The sequence below is a fragment of the Magallana gigas genome, chromosome 10 (genome assembly GCF_963853765.1).
Source record: "Magallana gigas chromosome 10, xbMagGiga1.1, whole genome shotgun sequence".
Lineage (NCBI taxonomy): Eukaryota > Metazoa > Mollusca > Bivalvia > Ostreida > Ostreidae > Magallana > Magallana gigas.
In genome coordinates, this window is record NC_088862.1 from 19,343,063 (window position 1) to 19,358,520 (window position 15,458).

Genomic DNA, 15,458 nt, shown 5'->3' on the forward strand with positions numbered 1-15,458 from the left:
CTTGACGTTTGCTTAATCTGATTATTAAATGGACATTGACGTTTGTCACATTCAATACTAATAGATATCTGATTTTAGAAATGATTTTTGGGAGTTGATTTTAGTTACTCGGGCAAACCGGAAGTGAATCAGTGTTAAGACCTAAGCACAAATCAAAACCGTCAACAAGACTTAGTACATGTACTTGAAAATAATCTATAAATCCGATGTAATGTATTCAGAAGCATTGTTTTTCAAGGATATTTATTTTTAAATAATTTTTAAAATGGCCGGATTTAACCTTGGACTGTTCATCATGGAAACCCGTAGGAAAGACGGCGTCGAATACCCATCTCGATCCCTATACCTTATTATATGTGGATTATTGCGCCATTTTAAGGACAAAAACGTCTTCGACAAAAATATCTCGGACAACAATGACTGTAGATTGAGTGAGTTCCGGAAAATTCTCGATAGCAAAATGAAAGACATCTTGAAGCGCGGGTTTGGAACATCGATAAAACATGCCGCAGGATGAAGAAAGAAGGTGGAACAAAGGAATATTCGGCGATAAAGATTCGGAAACTCTTCAGCATACCATGTTCTATTACAACTGCAAACTCTTTGGTTTACGTGGACACCACGAACTTGAGTGTAGTCAGTTTGTTCTTGGGACCAACAACTCTGGAAAATGTGTAGAATTTATCGGGCGTGCCAGCAATACGTACAAGGGCGGTTTGGCGCAAATGCAGCTAACAAATAAGCGCATACGACATCACAGTTCAGCAGGTAAGTTACCATTGAAAATAATCTATTTTATCTAAGTAAATCAATGACTCATTTATAAAATAATAGTAAAATAGTTTGTACAGTGGTAAATGCCTTATTTTTGTTTTGACCCCACCCCTAGAACATTCTGATTTTTAAAATCGACATTAGAAGTTAGCAAGAGTAGGCCTCGACCCCCCCCCCCCCACCTCCCCGACAAAAACAATTATCTAGTATGGGACACAAACAACGTGGAATTAATATAACTGCACGTGTTGAACGATTGTGTAAAGAGTTTGAGGTTTCGATATGATCTATCTGCACGTGTTGAACGATTGTGTAAAGAGTTTGAGGTTTCGATATGATCTGATTAACTATAAATTCATTTTAATATCAATATTCAAAGTTACTTATTTTGCTTATGTTCAAAGAATTTTGGTTTTTTTTCTTCAATCTTAGGTAAGCGTTGTATCGCGGACTACTATAAAATGTATTTGGATGATCTGGATAATGGGGGGGGGGGGGAGTTATTGTATCGACGCCCGTTGCAAGGAAGCCCGCCAAAATATGGAAACCAACTCGTCGGTGTGAACAAACTGAAATCAATGATGAAAGTGATATGCAAAAAGGCTGGATTGGAGGGAAATTACAGTCACCACTCCGGTAAACGCACCTGCGTAAAACAATCATACATGGCAGGGGTGGACTAACAAGAGATAATGAGGAGGACGGGTCATCGCTCAGAAAAGGCAGTAAGAAAATACAAACAACCGTGCGACGATATTCTTAAGAAGGTGTCTGCAGTATTGGAACCTATTCCTGGGGTGGCGAAATCCTTGAAGAAAAGAAAGCGCGAGAACGACATGGAAACTGATACCGACCTACCGTGTCGTCCAACAAAAACATTGCACTCAGTTTGTTCTGACATAACTAGTGCCAAAAAGGGACAGTATTTTCAAAACTGTAATATTTCTTTCAATTTTTAAAAAAGTCTGAGAAATTGTACATTCTGTTAATTTCCAGAAATGTGTTTCTTTTTTTTGTTGTTGCTTGTAATTTTTTTCAAGAAAATAAATTGATGTTCTTGGATTTTGTTTTCATGTAATAAAGGTGGAAGTTGTTGTACAGCTACCTGTACAATAACTTCCCGATACTGTGTAGGTTATTGTACAAATGGTAGCTCCGCCTCCTCAAGGTACCATGATTTATTGAACAGCCACAAGCAAGAGAAAACTCACAGGGCCGTGATACAACTACAAATATTAAACAACATAATTCCTTTGAGGTTTTATCATAATTCTTGTCGGAAAACCCCACAAATTTACACCGGTATTAGAAAATATGTGCATCATTTTATTATACAGTACAGCTATAAGGAATCGTTGATTTTAAACCAAATAATAATCCATAAAATCAACTCCCATCAGTACCTCCGTACTTTGATTATATAGTATTGTCTGAAATTCAACAATTAACTTTAGGACAAAAGTACTTACTAGTTCACTCTACTTTAGAGTAATAAATTGTAATAATAGAGTGATAAATTTCTAATTATTGCAATACGTGAGCACATTTTGATAACTGTTGCTAGTTTGTTTGTTTCAAGAAATGAAACTGCCGGGTGTTCAAACCCACACGTACGCTTTCTTAAATAAAGCCACTTTCTTATGAGAATAATCAATTCTAGCTTATCTTGAAGAGGGAAATTTCTATCATTTTTCAGTTATGAGGTCGTCTCAGTCATTATCGTTCAGAGACGTGACTTCTTATGAAGAGCTAAAATGATATAGACGTCAACGAAGTCTTCCTGGAGGAAAATAATGAGTGGCTGCACTAAATCAGACCCCCCTTCTCGCTTTTCGTTTGGCAATTAGCAGTAAGACAAAACAATTAGTTTGATGCAGAAAGCAATGTAGAAGTTATTCTTCATCACGATTTCTATCGAGCGCCTAAAAACCATAAGTATCAATAGCTGAATATGAAGCTACGGAACTCGTCTAATTTCAATAACATCTCCTTTTAATGCTCGGATGGAAACAATTATTGTCATTTCTGTCTTATCCGATTTATTATTATTAAAAGAATATTGTGCTGTATATAAAATTCTGGAGATAAATAAATTTTTTTATATGAAATTAAAATAATTACATTGAAAATAAACCACCATCATGATGGGGTGTAATGTTAATATGAATAATTTTTACTATATGGCTATATTTTCCCCACCCTAGAACCTGAACCCTTGACCCAGGGGCCATGAATTTTACAATTTTGGCAGAGTGGTTCATGGACATCACAAGTATGCATTCAGAATTTTTCTTCATATGTGTGGCAATGGAGAAGAATTTTAAAAACATACTTGGCCCTGTCTGTGGCGCACTGGGGGTGGAAGAGCCATGGATTTCATAATTTAGATTCCTCTTGCCATTAAGACACTAATTATAGTAACCATTGGCTTTGTAGTGTTTAAGAAGTTAAAAATGTTAAACTGTTGACGCACGACGACGGCCGAGGACCAAGTGCATTAGGTCACTTGAGTGACTCGGGTGACCAAAAAACGGAAAAATGAATTTTGACTAAAATTGTGAACATTTACTTGGGTACAATGTTTATATTCTTTAAAGAAATGATAAAAAATATTGAAAAAATGCGAATATTTCAAAAAAATAATATTTTTCCTAAAAGAGGGAGGTACGTAATTTTTATCAAAATATTTCCCTTGCAAGGCAAAAATGTGGTCAAGACAACGATACAAGTATACGTTGTAGAGGACTTCTCAATTTTGAAATATTCAAAAGAGCATAAAATTCATTTTCAAATAATTTTACACAATATCTGATTCATAACATTTTCTGTTTAATTTGAAATTGCGTCGGGCAGATATTTTACTACATTTAAGACATGATTTTTTTTAATTTCAAAGCAACAAAACCACATATTTCAGATTTGTTTGATCTAATAGTTCTTTAATCTTTATATTGTGTAAATAAAATAAATAATTTTCATTACAAATAAACCAAACTAAATGTAGATATGTAACATACAACACTTAAATGCGTTCAGAGTTGTACCGAAATCTATCTCTGGCGGCATTAGGTTGCAATCGGTGAACTATGCAATATAATTGCAACTAATGGCAGCGCTTAGTGACCAATGACTACCATTGGTCACTAAGCGCTGCCATTAGTTGCAATTATTTTGGGTAGAACCATGAACGATTTTTTTTTAAATTAAAAATATGGTAGCCTTTGGTTACATTTAATTACCAACTGGAACCAGCTGAACAGAAAAAACTGGGAAAACATTATAATAATTTTATCATAACATTTTTACTGCAGTAACTGTGAATTCCCCCAAAACAGTTATCAAAAAACTTCCTGTCATGATTAATTCTATTAAAAAATCGATGTCGACAAAATTTCAACAACTTCATTCGGAATCCTAATTGTGTGTGTGTGTGTGTGTGTGTGTGTGTTATATATATATATATATATATATATATATATATATATATATATATATATATATATATATATATATATATATATATATATATATATATATATATATATATATATATATATATATATACACACACACACCTCTCATTGGACAGACGCGGAGAGGAAAAAGGAAGGAAAAGTTCTGGATGCACAGACTCGAATCATACATACCTTGATGGCCATGGACAAACAAATGGACTTCACAAAAATGAACGTCTCATAACCTTACATCACCTGACATGCACCAATATAGTAAATCAAATCTGTCAATTGCGCCTCTTTCAGTTATTAGTTTCCTTTACAACCTTTTATTTGTTAATAGCTATTTTTTATAATTTATTTCATTTTTTCATTTATTTTTCTCTTTTAACCAAACTTTTACTAACTATAAACTTAATTGAAATCTATATCATAAGTGCCGTACGAGTTAACAACAGGGGTTCAAATTTTCATTTATTAACTCGGACGTCAATTTCAATTAGCTAATTAACTCAACAAGGCGCGAAATTGGCAGTCGATTGATTGCTTTAGAGCGATCGGCCGCAGTGTCAACACCTTCTTTAAGAATGTGGACTAAAACTGTTTATAATGTAGTTGCTTTGTTTTTTATAGTTTCTTAAGTAGTTTTATTAGTATCGCTAGATTTTGTTTTCTTTGTTTTAACCCATGTAATTTATTTCTTTCGTCCTGAAGAAGGGACTGGTTGTCCCGAAAATTTGACAATATCTATTGTTTGTTTCGTTGGCTATTTTTATTGCTTCATACATTCAGTTTACTGGCTTAGTATCTATATATTAGATCCGACACTTTAAAGATGCCTAGTGTTGTTGATTCTATTCAGTGCTTTTTATAGTTACTCACGTTTTTTAGCACTTTTCTTCTTTGTTGTGAAAAAAATATTAATTTAAATAAATGACACATGCTTTATAAATAGAAAATTAGCAATTATTACTTTATGTTATAACAGTTTTCTTTCTAAAAGGTATAGTGATCTATTACAAATTGATACAGGAGCCAACAGAAGTATTAAACACTGCTGGATCACAAACATAATGTTGCATCACTTCTCCAAACAGTATGATCCCATTGCGGGTGTCTTACACACCATTTCATGAAGAAAATAACCATGGTAATGGTGATATTTACGATGAAACATGCATTACCGATTTCTTGGCAGAAGACAATAAAGTTTGGGTGTCTATTTAAGCGCAAAAATGTGCAATGTGCATCGTTAAACTGTTCTCACACCTTAAACCGAACAAAGAAACATTATCAGCTGATACTCCTTGTGCTATCTTTAATTTATATGAGTTCTATTTTTTATGTGTAGGAAGTGTAATTTAGATTATTTGGTATGTTTCTCTTCGAAGTCTACACAATCCTAGCAGCCAAGTTTACATATTGCTTTTTCTAATAGTACAAGCATTCTTATGAACAAAAATCGACCACCAAAGCAATAATGACCAAGGAACTATCCTGTAATGGGAAGCATAATAGTGTCACAGATGGTGCCTCTATTTAAATGAAACCTACACATTTTTAATATTCTGTGTAACATGCAACATATTCGAAATTTAAATATCTTCCCAAATATTTTTATTTTCAACTGTCTTTGTCTGTGATAACATTACAAATCAATTTTGAACCCTAAAACCCAGTAACTTCATAAACATGATTGACACAAAGAGGGCGTGTCTTATAGCATACAGTAACCGAAAAATGGTATTGGCTATGCCATGTAGTATTACTACATAAAAAGCAGTGGTTTTAAAATAATGTTGTTTTAAAGTGTACAAATTGGAAATGATATAGATATAAGTAATAAGTGATCATTCTTTGAATATTCAGAAGAAATAATTTCGGCCGGAGCGTGGTCAAATCTATCAAAAGCCCTTCGAGCTTTATTGGATTTGACCAGGCCTTATTGACAGCACCTTATTCCTTAAATCAACGTACATGTAGTTCATATATTTGAAATAGCGCTTGTGTATTGGCTTAAACCCATATAATTTTATTAGTGATCAGTTTGTCCGTCCGTCCGTCCGAGATCTCTTGTCGGCAGCATATCTTCTCTTCCCTTGGTCCAACCTTGCTCATACTTCACCCACAGAGTGCCTTAGGGTAAAGGGTGTGCAGTAACCTTGAACCGTGTGTCTAAGTCTATGGTAATCATCATAGCAGAATTATAAGTAAAATTCTTACCTGGACCATATTTTATCTCCCCATATTCCAATCTAGCTCATACTTCAATCACAAAGTGACTATTGTCAAAGGCTGTGCAGTGACCTTGACGTTTGTATATCAAGGATCAAGATCATATCGGGCTATGCAAAAATCCTTTTTTTCAGAGCATACATACTTTTCATCTTTCCACATCGTGGGGCATCGTGACGTTACGACACATTTAGTTTTACCTACTGTAAACGTCTTTAATTCCACGTATCTAATATTTCACGATTTCCTGTGTAAGTACCTTTCACGGGGTTTTTAATTTCACGGATAATCGATTTCTTATGCTAGAAAGGTAAATCCTGATTGTAAAAAAATCTGATGAGTGATGAACCTGCATCATGTAACTTACATTATTTTCTTTTGAATAAAGTAAAATTAAAGCCTTATTCACGTTAAGTGCCATGAGAATAATAAATCAAGTTTGTGTCAAATGTAATAAGCACTTGTGTATAATGCGCAATTGATTATTGGGCGTGAAAATTAGGTGGGGGGAAACGCACATATAATCTGTTAAAAAGAAGTACACCTTTATAATCAATCAATCTTAAAATTAACTGCTAAATGTGAATGCCGATCACAGACAACGTCATGGTTGTACAGGAGTCTTTGCCCTAAGGTATGTCCGAGATAATAAGCGACAATTAGCACCAGGTTTCACAATGGCTTCGAAAGGGCCACAGAGATAAAGATGAAACGAATCTTCCGTTATAAATAGTTGTCTAATTATGATATTAATTGTATTGAATTAACGTAATACTCATTCTAGCTATTTTTTTTACGAATATTTAATATACAATGATTACGATAAACAAGTTATAACTTAGGCCCCGCTCAAGGACACATGCATCTGTAATGGCCGCCAACACGGAGATGGTGAATGCACAGCTCAATAATCACGGTGGCTTAATGTTCACGGAAAATTGTCTTACCGTGAACATAGTGAAATTAAAAACACCGTAATATTTTTCACGTCTACAGTATTTGGCCCCGTCTATGACGCTCTTGGGGATGGTTTTGGTAATAAATTATACAATTTATATTCATTCCTCCTATCCTAGAAATGCTTCAAACCAAAACTAATTGTCCTTAAAGTTATAAACAAGAAATATTGACGCAAGCGTCAAATGGACCGCAAAATATTTAATTGTTTAAGAATCATCATTGTTGTTTACATCAAAAACACATCACAAAGAAAAAAAAAACGAGTTAGTTGTGCTAATTTTTATGGTAAATTTTAATATATTGTCAGTAAGACGTTTTGAAGTTTAACATTTTACTACTATTAATAAGAACCGAGTTTGTTACTGTAAGCATTTCTAATGGTAATTGTATAATTATTGCCATAGTGTTAAGTATTATCATTTATATAAAATGTTATGTCATTCGGGTCTACGTCCCGTATACCGATCCCGATACATTGTTTTGAAAAGAATGAAAAAATCCGAAATTTCCCGAATAGATTATAGTCTCGATAAAAACGCACCTAACACGACGGTCTTTAGACCTAATTTACATTTACGAGCAAAACAAAAAATATGTAATATATTTAAAAGACATAAAACATATTTTTTTTTCATGCAAATTTACTTTTAATTCATAAAAATAAGCTTAGTATTAATTCTGTAAACAAAAAGCTATCTCGCAGAAAAGCAGTTACAATATTTAAATGTCCATCAAATAACGGACCGCCTTCTGCCGGCCCGTCATAACGGACGATGCACGACGAAAACGTTATTTTCTGCAACCTAGGCTTATTGCGTTGAAAATAATTAATCATCACAATATTTTCTTATGCATGTAACAGTTTTAATAACAATTTTCCTTGTTCATTCTCATATACGTTTGAATTAGGAGTGGGAAATACATGTACATGTGTAGAGCAGTCTCTTCTCTATTGGGCAAAGTTTAAATCCAAACTTAATTCTTGGTTGAAGACGATTTTATTGTTCAAAAAACTGACAGATTCTTCATCTGGAGAAATCGTTTTATAATATGAACACAGAAAATATTTTGAAAAATATTCTATTTTATGCCATGATATTTAGAAGGTGGCAGACTCCGTGCAGTATCATTATTTGTAATTTATTGTTTTGATTTCCTCATCCTATATGTACCATCGATCCCCTTCCCGAACAATTTGAAGCCATGTTTGTATCTTATGTCAGACACCCCATTCAAATGTTATGTTAAAATCAATATTTCATTTTCTTTTTTGTAGATATTTGAATCACATCATTCTGTTTTCAACTATTACCATACTTAAGCAGAGAGATGGCTTAGTACTTTATTAATCATTCCAAACAGGAATGCTCTTTTCAGGGTATGTTTGGAATTGTCCCATCGCTGTCGCAGACACGTTAATTTAAAAACCTCACTTATATCCCATGAGAGATAAAAGAAGTAAAAACAACTCTGACCAAATAAGACTAAACAAAAAAAATTTTAAACGTTACAGTATGATAAAATTCATAGTAAATAACAATATTTTCATATAAGTGTTCCTGCTAAATTTTGCGCCTTCATGCTAAGTTTTACTTAGCTGTCCGCCGTTTTGCCTGATCCTTGCCTGAACGGTGCGCTATCGATGTCTATTGATCGGTTCAATCAGCTCATCTCTCGGTTTCGCGCTGTAAACAGCTTCCTCGACCCTGCCGTCTGAACATTAAGTATCCGTGTGGTGAACAAGGAACACCATAGATTTATTGGTGATTTCAGCTCTACTCTTCAGAGATATATCGTTGTTTCCATGTTTTGTAATATCACCAATTCGCCATCAGCTGGCCTTTTGCTGTACAGTGAGGTGAGTTGTGGTTTCTTTCTTTCTTTTTCTTTTAACAAAATTTTGAAAATATTGACAAATGTCTTTTAAAATTTGGTTGCTTTGGTTACAGTGGTGAATTGGATATTTTATGTTCAACTGTCAAAATACCATAAGAGAATATTCACGATAAATGATCAACACTTTAACGCTTCGACAACTAAGGAAAGCTAATAGTATCTTTCACTTTTAATTAAACCTAAATTATAATCATTCTTTCCAGCACTTTGTTGTAATCTCTTAAGGAAACTCGTAAAAGCACATCCGACATTTCACGAGAACAAAGACTTGTCATTACTCACCTAGGTCGCTCTAATTGTTGGATAGCAATTTACAGCTATAACTAATGGAATGTGTCTGATCTAAAGGGCCTGTATTTTATATTTGTCGACGCAAAATGCATCGTCATGGACCTAAATAGGATAAAAGCTTCAGGTGAATGCCGCGAAGCTTTTCTACTGCTATTGTTTTGTGAATCTTTACATGCATCGACAAACTTGATTGTAAATCAAACTTGAATGCCATACTTGTACATCAAGGTTCATTGTTTTTACTCTCTTGAAACTAGATTATTTTTAATTAAAATCATCGGCTTCGAGATCAATTTACTAAGGCTAGCTTTGCATGCTATCATCAGGTATTTTATGATAGTATTGCTATTATATTTCACAACAGCATGTACGATTTATAATAAAGAAGTATAGCGCACTTAAAAAACGATTTTGTCTGTAATATATCACTTCCGCAAACAACAGACATTTTTGATATTATATAATATTTAGTTAAATTTATATTTTTAAAAAACCCCGGAAGTTACAAAGTAACCATGATGAAGAAGGTTTAATTATCTTACGTATACACGATATCATTTAAATCTTCAGGTTTTATAAGGGATACATAGGAAAAGAAATACAAGTTGGATATTTGACTATTTGAACCACTTTAAACCAAAGAAAAAAAAATTGTAGTAGACGGTTACGTTGAATTGATATTGGTTGAACGTACTTGAAATTAGACAAATATTTTAAAAAGTGACCCCTGATATAATCATGTGTATAGCCACATATATTGATAAGACATGCTGTGAAAGTGTTATATGAGTGGCCTAGTGGTAACGCGCAGTTCGTTTGATTTTGAGGTCGCTGGATCGATTCCACCAAGTAGTAAATCAATTTGTTTTCACATAAAGCAAGATAAGAATAGAGAGTTTACATTACAGGTACAGTACCGATCAGACCAAACCTAGAAAGTAAACCCAGAGCAAACCCTGGGTTTACTAGTATGGACCCTGAGTAAACTCATAGTAAATCCCGATTAGAAGTAGACCCTTGACGCAGACCCTACATGTGTATTTGGAATATACACGGGGTGGGAAATACAGGCAGTTAGATAATAAGACAATTTAATCTAATTTGCTAGAATTTTTTTTCTTCAAATTGTCTTGTTCAAATCTGAGTATGAGCACACCCAATTATGAATATAGACAGATTTGTTTAACAGGTCGGGTACACTACCTTATATGGATAGCATTATTTAACACGTGACAATATTTACGTCAAACATATTCTCCAATCCAGCCAATGAATGGCAAAGCATGACGGTCTGCAACGTGTTAACGATTCAACAAACGCACGTGGTTTTTTGTCTGTTTTATTCACTATATTTAATTGCTTGCCGGAATGTTTGTACATCTTGATTTTTACTTTAGGAGGTAAAAAAGGAAAGATTACGTACCATTAACTTTGTTCCATTCTCACATTGAAAAATACTGTTGTTTTAGTTGATGAATTGTTGCTTAAAAAAATAATCAGCATCAAAGGACTGACAAACATACGCATACAAGTACAAACAGATTTTGATAAGAAAAAACTGCACAATTGTGTATTGGTGACTTTATCATTGTGCACTAGAAATAAATACAGATAACTGTACATTTTTAACATACGTGAACTGCCACAGTAGTAGATATGCACAAAAATAGAAATGCAGAAGTGCAAGCTATGCAGCATATAGTATTATGACCGTTTAGCATTCTGATGAATGTCCCTGAAGAAAATATCAACTACTAATGTTGTCCAAAATCTGGGTTATAACGTGAAAAATCGGTAATCACTGCTTCTAATTCCATAGGACGTACCTCTCTTTTGAACATTGACAATGCGGTATTTAAATAGGTTGATATAAGTCCTCATATGCAATATTTTTTAAATGTGAGCATAGAAATTGAAGTTCAGACATAATTGTCCATATTAATTTCATAAATTCGGAAAAATCATTCAAACTGAGTTTTCAAAGGACAATTCAAAATGGTATATATTTTTAATACGCTTTGTATACACTGAAACTTGTAGTAGCCCACAATGCCTTGCAACTCATTCACCTGAATTTATTTGTCGATAAAAGTAAACTATTATGTAAATTTATTCCGACGTCACAAAATATAGTGGTCTCGACCTGTTTAATAACACTATACTCTGTTTATAATTACATTCATTGCATTTTTTTGGAAGTTATCACAGGTCAGCATATCAACTGACTTTAAACACAGAGTTCTATATCTTCATTTCTTGATGTAGGTTTCCCGAGTTATGACAAAACAGTGGTTACAGACACAATCATTTAATCACTACATAGGTTTCAAAAACCAAATTTCGACATGTACCTGTATCTATATTTAGTAACAGGTTCTTTTGGTCCAAACACAGGTATAGGCAAAATAATAGGAAAAGGGGCTTTACATGTACCTCTTTTAGATCTCTTTTCATGTAATGTTTTATAAAACTAAGAAACTTAAACTTGTTGATAGACATGCTTGATTTAAGATACAGATGAGCTTTCTACAAGCGTATTAAACATGCTGATTATGTAGCATTTAGTGGAAATACATAACGTCATTCTGGTTGAGAAGGGTCTAAAAAAGTAAAGAAAATTTTGTTTGTACAAAATAGATAGTAAATTAAGCGTATGTGGAATACAGGCAGGGGGTAATGCTAAATGTAATGGTAATGCATTGCAATGCATTACATGTTTTCAAAGTAATGCCAGTAATGTGTAATGCCACAAAATTAGCATTACAAGTAATGATAATGTAATTCATTACTTTCCAAAATCTAGTGTAATGCTGGCATTACTTTGCATTACTATGCATTAATATGCTTATTTATGTTTGTTCACTTTAAAAAATGTGTTGAATAAATGAATAGTTGAAATTGAATTTGATTAAATTTATTTTTAAAGAAGAAAGAAATAATTCTTGAGATAAAAATGTTTTAATTGTATTATTAAAAAAGATTTTTTAAAATTCATTTTTGAATTGTTAATATTACTAAATATAACAGCACAATTTCATAACATTTTTAAGAGTGTTGTTATTAAGAGTTTTTAAAACATTTTTGTTATGTAATCCTTTATGTTTTTGGTACATTATGTACTGTAATATATTTTGAGTTTTAAAACCCGTACATTAAGTTACCTGTAGCTGTACATTAAGTGGAAAACACTGTCGATTCTTAACTTAATCGACAGCTTCTCAAACTTAATGTACAGCTACAGGTAACTTAATGTACAGGTTTTAAATGTTGAAAGCAATGCACACACATGGTCCTCAACAGTTAGGAAAATTTACTTTAATTAAAATAAACATAAATACCAACCTTGGTATTTAAAATATTATTTTACAACAATACGAATTTATCATATCCATATCATCTCCGGAGAAAGGCATACATGCACAACAAATATGCTGACCATTTTAATGAATGGTTCTGTAAATGTGACTCCAGAAACATAGAATTTGAATGAGAAAGACATATTTCCAAAGGTAATATTAATTTCACCAGGTGCACTGCTATTGGAATCACAGGTATCGCACATTTTCATCTTTTTTCACACTGGCCATCACTTGAATTTCCCTCTTTTCCTTCACTTGAATTCCCCCCTTTTCCTTCACTTGAATTTCCCCCTTTTCCATCACTTGAATTTCCCCCTTTTCCATCACTTGAATTCCCCCCTTTTCCATCACTTGAATTTCCCCCTTTTCAATGAATTATTTCACTCACTCTCTGTTGTTGTTTTTTCATGTCTAAAATATCACTCAAAATGCCATCCGTATTTACACTTTCTTCTGGATATCTGAATTGTGATTGGGTCTAAAAAATATACTTTCTCAATCTGATGAAGACATCTTTTCTCATTGAGTTTTACCCAGAGAGTAGTCAGAAGTCACCTTAGGTATCATATAAATATAAACTTACCTGGCACTGTCCATTAAGTTCAACAATACACCATTATTTTCACCCCTTTTGCTGTTGTTTTTTAAATGCACAATGAATAGTGTTACGTAATTATAATCTTAGCAATCATTCAAGCCAACACCTAAGACAGTTTTTTAAGTTAACAATAGAGAAAATGTTTTAAGTACGATAAAATCCTCCAACTGTCCATTCTGTGAGAGAAAGAACTGTTCTCGGCCCTTCGGGCCTCGAACAGTTCTTTCTCTCACAGAATGGACAGTTTTCGGATTTTCTCCTTTACTTAATCATTTACACAATTTATTCTAATTAGTTTGCACTTCAATAAGAAATGTGTCAACAACACACTATGCCCCCAGGATAATCTAAGTATCAAAACAATCTATTGCTATAAGAAGTGCTAAACACCCCAATCCTGTTCCCTTCGCTATGTCCCGATAGAATAGGAGACAGACATGCACCTTTAAAAGCAAAATGAATGCACTGTCCATCCATGATAAAAATCAATATCACTTCCAATATTATAACCCAATTGAAAATAATTTTACTTATGTTATCTCTCTCTCTCTCTCTCTCTCTCTCTCTCTCTCTCTCTCTCTCTCTCTCTCTTATATTAAGTACACTTTACATTAGTTTGGACTGATAGAAAATACAAGATTCATGTATTTTTTCTATTACTGCACTTAATATATCCTAAGATAAAGATTGTCAAACAGTACTTTTCAGTCCAAGCTTCGACGGCTCCTGTAAAACATTTATTTAGTATAGCTGGGAAGATTTTCAAACTAACAGGATGCAGTTAAAAGATGAACCCTTTGAAACTTCGATCATAAAGTGCAACAGCAATCTTTGTCTTAAAGTGTCCTCAGTAGAAAGAAATACGATTAAAATAATTATCTTAAGAAATATAACTGGGAAAAACCATCTGTTTATGAATTAATACAATTAAGTGTCCAAAATTATAAAGATTTGTGTAATCTGGGGAAATATCTCTATTTAGCTTTTGATAACCGCAACATTATTCCATAAATTGTTTTTTGTTATGCATGTAATTCTGTGTTTCTATTTCGTATCCTACATTGTATCATGCCAAATGTCTATAAATATCATTTTACTTATGTAATATGTTGTTCATAATACCACAAGATGATTACATATTGAGCAAATAAAGAATGACTCTTGTATAGTCCTTGAATTTGAACCCGATACTGAGCATGAACCTGTAGATATGTTGAAGAGTGTTTTATATTTGAAACATTTGCAAAAACTCTTTATTAGCTTTACTTTTTTAAAACAAAGTAATGGTAATGGTAATGCATTACTTTACTCATGTAATGGTAATGTAATGCATTACTTCCAGAAAATCAAGTAATGGTAATGGTAATTTAATGCCCAAATTCATGAAGTAATGGTAATGTAATGCATTCTTCAAAAGCAATTCTCGAGTAAACCCAAAGTAAACCTACAGTGGACCCAAATTGTCAAAAAGTAAACCCATAAAGTAAACCCAGGGTTAAGTTTGGTGTTAGGTTGGGTCCGATTGGCACTGTACTTCACACAAAGATTCCTTATGACCTGGGAATGTGTCATGAACTTGACCCAAGGTCATTTTGGCAAGGTCAAGGTCTCTAGCAGGAACAGGTCAAAAATCGTTCCCAGTCATTTTTGTTAAGAAACATTGGAAGTTTTTTTTTTTTTTTTTACACAAACCTGAGGATGAGTCAAGATTTTGTCCCATGGTCATTTGGACAAGTAAAAAGGTCCCGAATGTCTTCCTAATGTAATACTGTTGTTTTGAGATTCAGTAATGCGAGTCCGACACCAGAGTCCTCGCCGAATTTTCGCTGAGACAGGCAGCAACCGAGCCTGGTTTTGCTAACGGTTAAAACAGAAACAAAGGTGTCATCA

General features: G+C 33.3%; 1 protein-coding gene and 1 pseudogene across 2 annotated transcripts in view; both read left to right on the plus strand.

Moving 5' to 3' along the window:
* The first annotated feature begins 265 nt into the window (after positions 1 to 265).
* On the plus strand, positions 266 to 4,473 carry LOC136271986 (uncharacterized; annotated as a pseudogene).
* Positions 4,474 to 9,082: 4,609 nt separating this feature from the next.
* Positions 9,083 to 15,458, plus strand: part of LOC105330885 (kiSS-1 receptor) — a 61,155-nt gene continuing 54,779 nt past the window's right edge. For both annotated transcript variants that reach the window (XM_066073387.1, XM_034452867.2), the window contains exon 1: positions 9,083 to 9,282. The gene's annotated coding sequence lies outside the window, so the exon portion shown is untranslated. The remainder of the gene's footprint in view (positions 9,283 to 15,458) is intronic.